The sequence below is a fragment of the Rhinoderma darwinii genome, chromosome 5 (assembly GCF_050947455.1).
Source record: "Rhinoderma darwinii isolate aRhiDar2 chromosome 5, aRhiDar2.hap1, whole genome shotgun sequence".
NCBI classification, from domain to species: domain Eukaryota; kingdom Metazoa; phylum Chordata; class Amphibia; order Anura; family Rhinodermatidae; genus Rhinoderma; species Rhinoderma darwinii.
Window position 1 is genome coordinate 85,916,998 of NC_134691.1, and position 10,393 is coordinate 85,927,390.

The window sequence follows — 10,393 nt, forward strand, 5'->3', positions numbered from 1 at the left end:
GGCCACTGGTCAGCTACCTGCATTACATAAGTGCATAGGATCACAAGAAAAATAGCACATCACTCAAATCAAGAGTGAAAGAATCTCCGATATGCACCCTGAACCCGCAGCCGTGCATAGTACTCCGTGGGCGAACAGGAAGACAGTAAGAGAAAGGAAGAAAAGCAGAGACACTAAGGGAAGAGAGGAAGGGGAAGGAACTAACCTGACACACTGGACCTAGGTGATAAGTCAAGAGGCCATGATGGCCTTATATTCCTCAGTGGATTGAAATCGGATCCATTCACGCCAGGTTCTGAGGAAGGAGGCATGGGACCCTTTCATTGATGCCGTGAGGTCCTCCATTCTCATAAGCTCCTGAATCTTACCGAACCACATGCCCACCGACGGGGGACAAGATTGTCTCCACAGTGCAGGAACACACGCCCTAGCAGCGTTCACCAAATGGCGAACCACCGAGCGTCTATACGTAGACAAGGGCACCTCACACAGATGGAGCAGGAAAAGGCCCGGAGATCGCGGGAGGGGGAAATCTGTAAATTTCGAGGAAATGCGCCACACCTCGGACCAGAAATCAGGCTGGAGAGATGTGTGTGACGCAGGAAAAAGTAATCTAATCTGGAGTAGGAGTTATGGGGTGCCGAATAAAACGTGTAGTCTTTGGTTGAGGGATGCAGAACCCGCCACGCGTCCACCAGTTGGTGCTCATGCAACAACTGTCGTATACGACGGTGAACTGCCCTGGGTAGAGAGGAGTGCCCTCCCGAGGTATCTAATACTGGATCCAATGTGACATTTAAATCCCCCCCCAGTATTAGGGTGCCTTCCAGAAAGCCATCCAGTGTCCCTAAAACTCTGTCCAAGAAGGCCACTTGACCAGTGTTAGGGAGATAGTATGAGGCCAGTGTGTACAGGGTGTTAGCCAACTTACCCTTCACAAAAAGGTACCGGCCCGCTCCATCCGTGCAAGTTTCCACATGTTCCCAATGAAGAGAACGTGAGATCAGGATGGAGACCCCCTTAGTCTTGGAGTCGGGGGATACACTATGATACCCATCAGGATAGTTGGAGTCCGTGAGCTTCGGTATACAGTCCGCCCAAAAGTGGGTTTCCTGCAGGAAGGCCACGTGTGCTTTTCTTTTCCACAGAAGATGGAGAATGGAGAACCTCTTTTCAGGAATATTCAGACCCTGCGTATTCAGGGAAACAACAGTAATGTCAGACATGGTAGCAGACTGAGGGGTGGACAGAGGGTAAAGGGGAGAGGGAAAAAGAAAGAGAAGGAGAAAAAGAAGAAGAAAAGCTCCTACACAGGAGCAGCAATACAGAAGGTGCCAGAAAACACGAGTACTCTAAAGTCGGAGTACAAAATCTCTCCACTACTCAACGTGAGCTATGTCGCCCACAGAGGGCCTCCGAACACGACACAGTTACACGGAAACCTAATAGGGAACGAGGAAAGACAGCAATGCAAAAACCGTGTTTCAGAAATTCAGCAGTCAACTAGATACCTCAAATAAATTGCATCTAAGCCCCGGACTCACCAAATCAACTATTACCGGAGCCCGCCTTCCCCCACTTGGTGAAACAGGTGAAACAATTGAAACATCCACAACCGGTAAAAACCCACCCCTGCCCACAGACCCACAGCAATACAAATGACCTTAGAGCAACACCAACAACGCCATATAAGAGCGCCGAAGATCATTCAGTCCCTCCGCGGAGAACGCCGCCCTGGAGGCGGAGGTTCAGAGGGCCCGATCCCACGTCTCGGTGTGGGGATCGTCGCTCTGAGGGTCGAGGTTCGATCAGCTCAGCTCCTGGACGAGTCGGAAGATGAGACACAGAATCTGGACACGGTCCTCCTCTGAGAGCAAACGGTGCAGGGGGTTCAGTCCAGTCCGGTAACCACCCCGGTGGGATCTCCAAGAACCGGAATGCCTCCTCTAGGTCATCCGGGGAACGGACCGCAAATGACATCCCATGTCTGCGAAGGATGATATGGAAGGGGTGCCCCCACCTGTAGGTTGCGCCTGCCACCTTTGTCGCTTCAAGTAAGGGGCGGACAATTCTGCGCATGGAGAGTGTCAGTCTTGAGACATCTGGCAGGACTGTAATCTCGGTACCGTTGAAAGGGACAGCCCCCTTTTCCCAAGCTCTCCGGGCAATCTCCTCTTTCTGTTTGTAGATATGCACTCTACATATAACATCTCTGGGTCGGTTGCCATCTCTATTCCGGGAGCCCGCCAGTCTGTGAACTCTGTCCATCTCTATGGGCATATTCCGCAGACGATCCAGGAGTTTGTTAAAAATGTGTGTCACAGCATCATAAAGTCCATCTGGGGGTACAGACTCTGACAAACCCCTCAGTTTCAAGTTGTTACGCCTCCCCCTGTTCTCGACATCATCCAAATGCAGGGAGAGGTCCCTTAGTTGCGTAGCTTGAGTAGCTAAGGACTGAGAGAGGACCGAAATGTCCAGGGAAGATATGGAATGCTGGCGCTCCAAGGTTTCCACCCTCGTGGCCAGAGCACGCACGTCTTGTGTGACCGCGCCAATGGCCCTGTCGTGTTTCTCCTCCAACCGGGTGAGGCAGAGATCCAAGTCGGTTTTGTTGGGTAGTACCTTGACCATCTCCCAGAGTTCCACCAGGGTCCGTTCCATTGAGAGCGGGAGGCCCGGGGACGGGCTTGTGTGATGTTCCCCCATGTGTACCGTTGGGGTGGGGGTCCCCCTGAAAATGGCCGGCATTCCCTGACTTTGCTGACAGTCCTGCGTTGTCGCCTGCCGCTGCACGGGCAGTAAAAATGGCGCCTCATGCACCCTGCCTGGTGGCGCCATGTTAGTCACCCCATGTCCGGGTGCTGGCTGGGGTTGAATAGGGGGAAAGGCCTCTGCCGGGGTCGGTTGGGTCGGCCCTGGGGGTTCTGTCCCACACTGACCTCTCTCCACATGCGACATCTCCCCACCAGGGGCTCGGGAGCAGCAGCCGGTCTGCATCCGACCAGAAGGGGAAGAAGGCGGAGTGAGCCCACGAGGTGACAGAGTCTGGGTGCGGCATGCAGGAGGAGAAGAAGAGGACCGCTGCAGAGTGCCGTCCAGGGTGGACCGGAGAAACCGGCTGATTGATGGAGTGCCCGAGGTGTCCGGGAGGTTCCTGCGGTGTTTCCCCCTGGTCATCCTGAGTCGGGGACCGGTGAGTGAGCCCTGTCGGGCGATTTTCAACTGGGTGAGTCCGGAGCTGCATATGGACACGTCCTCACATCGCCATGCCTAAGCCACGCTCCCCCACATGACCTATCTTGAGGCACCTCCAAAACCCCATTTCAATCAGTGGGAGACGGGAAAAAAATGCCTCGACGAGTGTTTTGACACGTTTTTGTCAAACCACTGTGCAAAAAATGGCTGGAGCAGATTTTGCAGGAGGAATTTTCCTAATGCAATCAACTCAGTGTGAACTAGCATTACAGGCAATGGAAAAAAACGTGAGCGTTTTTTTGCCATAAAACGCGTCAAAAAACTTTGCGCCCACTTTTTTCCGTCTACCATTGATTTCAATGGGGTTTTTGAGGCAGAAAACGCCTCAAGATAGTGCATGTCGCTTCTTTTTCCCGCAAGCGTTTTTTTCCGCTCGCGGGGAAAAAAACGCCTCCACCTCCCACTGAAATCAATGGGAGGCAGTTTTTTTAAGAAAAAAAAACCCGTAAAAAAAACTCTGTCTGAACAACTCCTATGGCGCTGCAGTAGGATTATGTTATATTTTTAGAAAATCAACTGATACAAAAACATTAGTGTGTACAGAGTCCAGGGGCTGCATGTTTTTTTTATACTATTTTTATATTTTAAACATTTAGAAATATATCATACTGATAAGAGAGAGAGATGCCACCTACTTTGTATATAACTCTGCTGTGGACCTGTTTAACTGGTCAGAAAAGGCCTAGATTTACAAACAGGTAAGTTGTATGTTACTAGGCAATGAGTATGCCAATATCTGAAACAAAACCAGGCCTGCCGGTTCCTAGACATATAATGTGGCTATCTTCTATGTTTAACAACAATCTTCCTTAGTGATTTCAAAATTCTTCCACATAACTGGTTTATTCTTTGTGAAGCCACATTCCGGACTCTAAAAGCTTTTAGGGTATGGTCACACGTACACGTCCGTTACGGCTGAAATTACGGAGCTGATTTCAGGAGAAAACAGCTCCTAAATTTCAGACGTAATGGCAAGTGCAGGCGTTTTTCGCAGCGTCCATTACGGACGTAATTGGAGCTGTTTTTCTATGGAGTCAATGGCCAATTACACCGGCCAATTATCAGGCAAATGAGCGTTCACAGAGCGCTTGTTTCCGATCATTGCCCTGTGTAAACAGGACAACGACAACGATCAGCCGGTGTATGAGCAAACGCTCGATCATCAGCTGATCATATTATTTATGAAGCAGAAAATATTTTCCTTGTCGTCAGCACATCTCCATATTTAAACAGGGATACGTGCTGCTGACAAGATAGAAATGTAGGACAAGCGATCGTAGTAACGAGCTCTCGTCCCCATAAATAGCTATTGTCAAAGGAGCAAACGAGCGCCGATCAACAAGTTGTTTTGTTGAGCAGTGCTCATATACAAGGCCCACGTCAGGCCATGTAAGAGGACTCTAAGGCTTGGTTCGCACGACCTATTTTCAGGCGTAAACGAGGCGTATTATTCCTCGATTTACGCCTGAAAATACGGCTCCAATACGTCGGCAAACATCTGCCCATTCATTTGAATGGGTTTGCCGACGTACTGTGCCGACGACCTGTCATTTACGCGTCGTCGTTTGACAGCTGTCAAATGACGACGCGTAAAATATCAGCCTCGTCAAAGAAGTGCAGGACACTTCTTTGGACGTAATTTGAGCCGTTTTTCATTGATTCCAATGAAGAACAGCTCACAATTACGTCCGTCAAAGACTCCTCGCAAAATGCGATTACGAGCAAATACGTCTGAAAACAGCTCCGTAATTTCAGACGTAAATGCAGTTAGCGTGTGCACATACCCTAAGGGCACGGCCAGACGTGGCGGAATTGCTGTGGAATTCCGCTGCGGAAAGTCCGCAGTGGAATTCTCCAGCAGCCGTTTTTTACATTTGTGCCAATACAATTTTAGGCAAGTTAGTTCAGACATTGCGGAAAACTCCTCTGCGGTCCATAGGCTGCGGTGCGGAATTTTCCCTCCGCAGCATGCACTGTCTGTTGCGGAGAAGAAGCGGAATTTCACTGCAGATTTCAGCCTTTGCAATGCAAAAACTGAAATCTGTGGTAAGTCCGCTGTCTTTTCTGCAACGTCTGAATTACCTTTCAAATATGAAAATGTTGGTGCAGATTCGTTGCGTAATTGCCCCAAATCTGCACCAACATTTGCAGTGGAAAAACTCTGCCACGTCTGGCCGTGCCCTAAGATTTCTTGGCCAAGCAAATAGATACCAAGTTTTCTTGCCAAAAAGGGTTTAACATTTAGGGTTTTTATTTAGGGTAAATTAGAAAATTAATTTGCAATACTAAATTATGGTAGACAGTTTGTTTGACTTGGTTATCAACATATTACTGAATATTTTTCTTTTGGGATTAAGCATTTTCTATATGCTGATATATGTACAAACATTTTAGGCCATTGTCACACATGCAGTTTTTGGTGCTATTTTTGGCTTTTTTGATTTATTTTTTGCCAAACACAGGAGTGGACACAAAAGAAAGAAGATGCATCAGTCTTTTCTTTATACGTTTCCTACATTTTGGATCCATTTCTGGCTTTGGCTAAAAAAACTGAGCAAAAACAGTCCACAGTGGGAATCTGCAGCAGCGTTTTTTTACACTGGTTTCTATACATTTTTAGGTAATTGAGTTGACGTTGCGAAAAATAACCGCGGAAATTAGGCTGCGGTGCAGAATATTCCCTCCGCAGCATGCATTTTGTTGCGGAGAAGCAGCAGAATTTCACTGCGGATTTCAGCCTTTGCAATACAAAAACTGAAAACTGCGGCAAGTCCGTTGTGATATCTGCAACGTCTGAATTACCTGTCAAACATGCAAATGTTGCTGCAGATTTGTTGCGTAATTGCCCTGAATCTGCACCAATATTTAAAGCCGAAAAATTCTGCCACGTCTGAACGTACCCTTACTGCTACTTTCTGCGGAACTGCTGCCGGTCTGATAAGCTTTCCAACCAGATCATATTACTGAATTTTATTTTAAGGGCATGACCACACGTGGCGGAATTGCTCTGGAATTCCGCAGCGTACACGTTTCTCCATAGCCTTCCACAGCTTTTTAGTTGGGTTTGTTTACACGTTGCGGACAATTCCGCTGCGGAGCATAGGCTGCGGTGCGGAATTTGGTGTCCGCAGCATACACTGGTTGTTGCGGACTCATTGCGGAATTTCTCCATTGACTTCAATGGAGAGTCAAAATTCCGCAATTAAGTCCGCAGATGTCATGTACATGTTATGTGTGCTGCGGAGCGTATTGGTTTTACTACCATGACATTTTTCATTCTGGCTGGACCTATGTATTTCTAGGTCTACAGCCAGACCGAGGAAGTTAATGGGGCTCCCGTAATTATGGGAGCATTGCTTGGCGACGTCAGTAAATAGTCACTGTCCATGGTGCTGCAAGAGTTAAAGGACCAGTGTCACGAAAAATAATTTTTTTAGATCAATTTGCTTTTAGTGTTTTATTTAAAAAAAAAAATATTTATTTGTGTGTTTGTGTTTTCATTGTTTTTATTTTTTCACTTTTTCTTCCCTATGGGTGCTGCCATTTTTTTTCCATCTCTGTATGTGTCGATTAACGACACATACAGACATGGAATACGGCACATACAGTCCCATAGTAAATGCAAACGGGGCCCATTCCATCCACTATGCTGTACGCCGTCTGTGTGGGAACGGCGCATGCGCCGCTCCCACACAGTCCAAATTGAACTGTGTGACGTCCAGCGCCATTTTCGTTTGGACCGGAAGTCGCAGCCGGACAGTAAGATTATTACTTCCGGTCACGGCTTCCGGACTTGTGCACTTGGAGCGGAGGTAGCAGACGGAGCGGACGGACCGGCGGCAGGAGCAGGTAAGTTAGGTCTGTGTATGTACGTGTTTTACTGTGTGTTTACTACTGTATGTTAACCTACTACACTGTGTGCTAGCTCAGAAAATGGCGACACACAGTGTAGGAGGTTTGACCGTTCAATCCCCTCGTTTCTCCCGGCACTAGCCAGGATAAAGGAGAGGGGATTCTGAGAGCTCACTAGAGCGAGTGAGTTTTCTCAAATTTTGCAGCATAAAGCAATGTGGTTGCTTTACCACATGCAATGCTGCAATTTTGGGAATTGCTCCATCTAGTGACCAGCACTGGGAAATGTTATAAATTAGAATCTAATTTATAATATTTCCTGACTCGTGAAAAAAATTAAAAAAATTAGAACAATGTTTAATCACCTATACACTAATTGTTTAACTAAAAAAAAAAAAAAAATTCTAGCGACACATTCCCTTTAAGCGATCGGCAGTAACTGTTTTAGCACCCTGGACAGTGACTTCCAATCACAATATACATCAACCTGTAAAAAACATAGAAGTTCCTACTTACCGAGAACTCCCTGCTTCTTCCTCCAGTCCGGCCTCCCAGGATGACATTTCAGTCCAAGTGACGGCTGCAGCCAATCACAGGCTGCAGCGGTCACATGGACTGCTGCGTCATCCAGGGAGGTCGGGCTGGATGGCGAAAGAGGGACGCGACACCAAGGCAACGGCCGGGTAAGTATGAATTTCTTTTTACTTTTACTAGGGAAAGGGCTGTCCCTTCTCTCTATCCTGCACTGATAGAGAGAAGGGAAGCACTCTTCCCCTCAATATGCAACGGCTAGTCCGCATCAATTTAATGCCCATTTTTGGCAAAGCCGCGACAGAATCTGCAACGCAGATTCTGTGCGGCATTGATGCGGGCAGTGGCGGAAGAACTCTGCCACGTCTGGGCATGCCCTAAGGCCGAGGTTACAAAGTACAGTATTTTTTTTTGCACTTAGGCATTTTAAAAGGCTAAAGTTTTTTTAAATGTAACAGCCTTTTTTTTATAAAGTCTTTCATTAAGTGTCATTTTGTACATGCTTTTTTTCAGGCATTTTTTTAATATAGAGAAATCTATTAAAAAAAAACGCAAAACCCAGGGCATGATGCTTTTTGAAAAAAATGACACCGATCGCAAAAACGCCACAAGCAAAATTGCAGTGTGTGTAGTGCATTTTAGAATTGATTATAGACTTTTTTATCATATCTGGCCGCACAAAAAAAGCCATTAAAAATGTCACAAAAAGCGCAGAAACTGTGTGCAACTCCAGCATAAAGCTGCATCACAAAAGCTTGCTGTTTTTAAAGAAAAATTCCACTGACCAAAATGCTATGTGCGTACGGATATTCATATAAAGTCCTATGAACTAATGCAAACATCTGACGCCAGTGTTTTTGATAAAAACATAATAAAAAACACACCTAAATGCTGCGTGTGTAAACCCAACCTTAGATCTAATGCACTCTTGCATCCAGTCTTTCCATAAAGAATAGGTTCTGCATACGTAGCCAGTGATAGTATATGGATATATGGATAGAGTGTGTATTTTTTTTACCGCTACAGTATATTTCAATATCTTTGCATATTTTACGATAAGCATCGTGGTGCTTCAGATACCTGCAGCCTGGCAGCTGTTTATGTATTATCCCACCTTGACGTCATTAAATATATATATTTTTTATTTTATACTGTTTTTATGAAAATCATTACATTTATTATATCTCTGACACACAGATCAAGATCAGTCATTTTGATACAGGGAATATCTTCAAATCATATTCTTATTAACTGCTAAAACAAAAAAAAAATGTGTGCATGCATAATGCTTTTTATAGAACATTGTGCAGTATATACTGAAGATTTAATTTATTTGTGGCCCCATAATATAAATGTCATAATTACACTAAGTCACTATAGCAAAAGTAAATCACTAAAATAACACATCCCCCACATAACATGTTTACCCCCTTACGCCCACCCATAGTGTTTGTACATCATAGGGTGGACGTGGGTCGTATGGAGCGGCCCACGGACTGAGCCCATTCCATACACTGCGGGTGCTAGCTGTATATTATAGCAGGCACCCTGCTCTAACTGCTAGGATTGGAGAGAACTAGCAACCATGTCATCTTAGCTGTTAAGACAGATGCGATTGCGAAGCGCTGATAATTCTCATGGCAGCCTGGGGCCTAAAGAAGTCCCCCAGGTCTGCAAGCTTTGTGCTCCTATAAGGGCGGGTTCACACATGGCGGAATTCCACTTAAATTCCGCTGCGGACACTCCGCAGCGTTAATCCGCAGCGGAGCCGTTTCTCCATTGACTTTCACTTTAAATTAGCAGTGTTCGTTTACACGATGCGTACAATTCCGCTGCGGAGCATAGGCTGCGGAGCGGAATTTGGTGTCCGCAGCATGCTCTGTCTGTTGCGGAGCAGTGGCGGACTCATGGCGGAATTTCTCCATTGACTTCAATGGAGATTCAAAGTTCCGCAATGAAGTCCGCAGCTGTCATGCACATGTCATGTGTGCTGCGGATACGTCTTGCTTTTTTAACTTGACATTTCTTCATTCTGGCTGGACCTATGTATTTCTAGGTCTACAGCCAGACTGAGGAAGTCAATGGGGCTCCCGTAATGACGGGAGCGTTGCTAGGAGACGTCTGTAAATAGTCACTGTCCAGGGTGCTGAAAGAGTTAAGCGATCGGCAGTAACTGTTTCTGCACCCGGGACAGTGACTACCGATCCCAATATACATGTATCTGTAAAAAAACATATAAGTTCATACTTACCGAGAACTCCCTGCGTCTGTCTCCAGTCCGGCCTCCCAGGATGACGTTTCAGTGTAAGTGACGGCTGCAGCCAATCACAGGCAAAGCACAGGCTGCAGCGGTCACATGGACTGGCGCGTCATCCAGGGAGGTCGGGCTGGATGCCGAAAGAGGGACGCGTCACCAAGACAACGGCCGGTAAGTATGAAAATCGTTTCCTTTCACTAGGGAAAGTGCTGTCCCTTCTCTCTATCCTGCACTGATAGGGAGAAGGGAAGCACTTTTCCCGCAGTCTGCAGCAGCTAGTCCGCATCAATGTACTGCACATTTTGTGCAGATCCGCTGCAGAATCTGCAACGCAGATTCTGTGCGGCATCGATGCGGACAGTTGCGGAGGAATTCCGCCATGTGTGGTCATGCCCTTAGGGCACATTCAGACGTGGCAAAATTTTTCCGCTGCAAATGTTGGTGTAGATTTGGGGCAATTACGCAACGAATCTGCACCAACATTTGCATATTTGA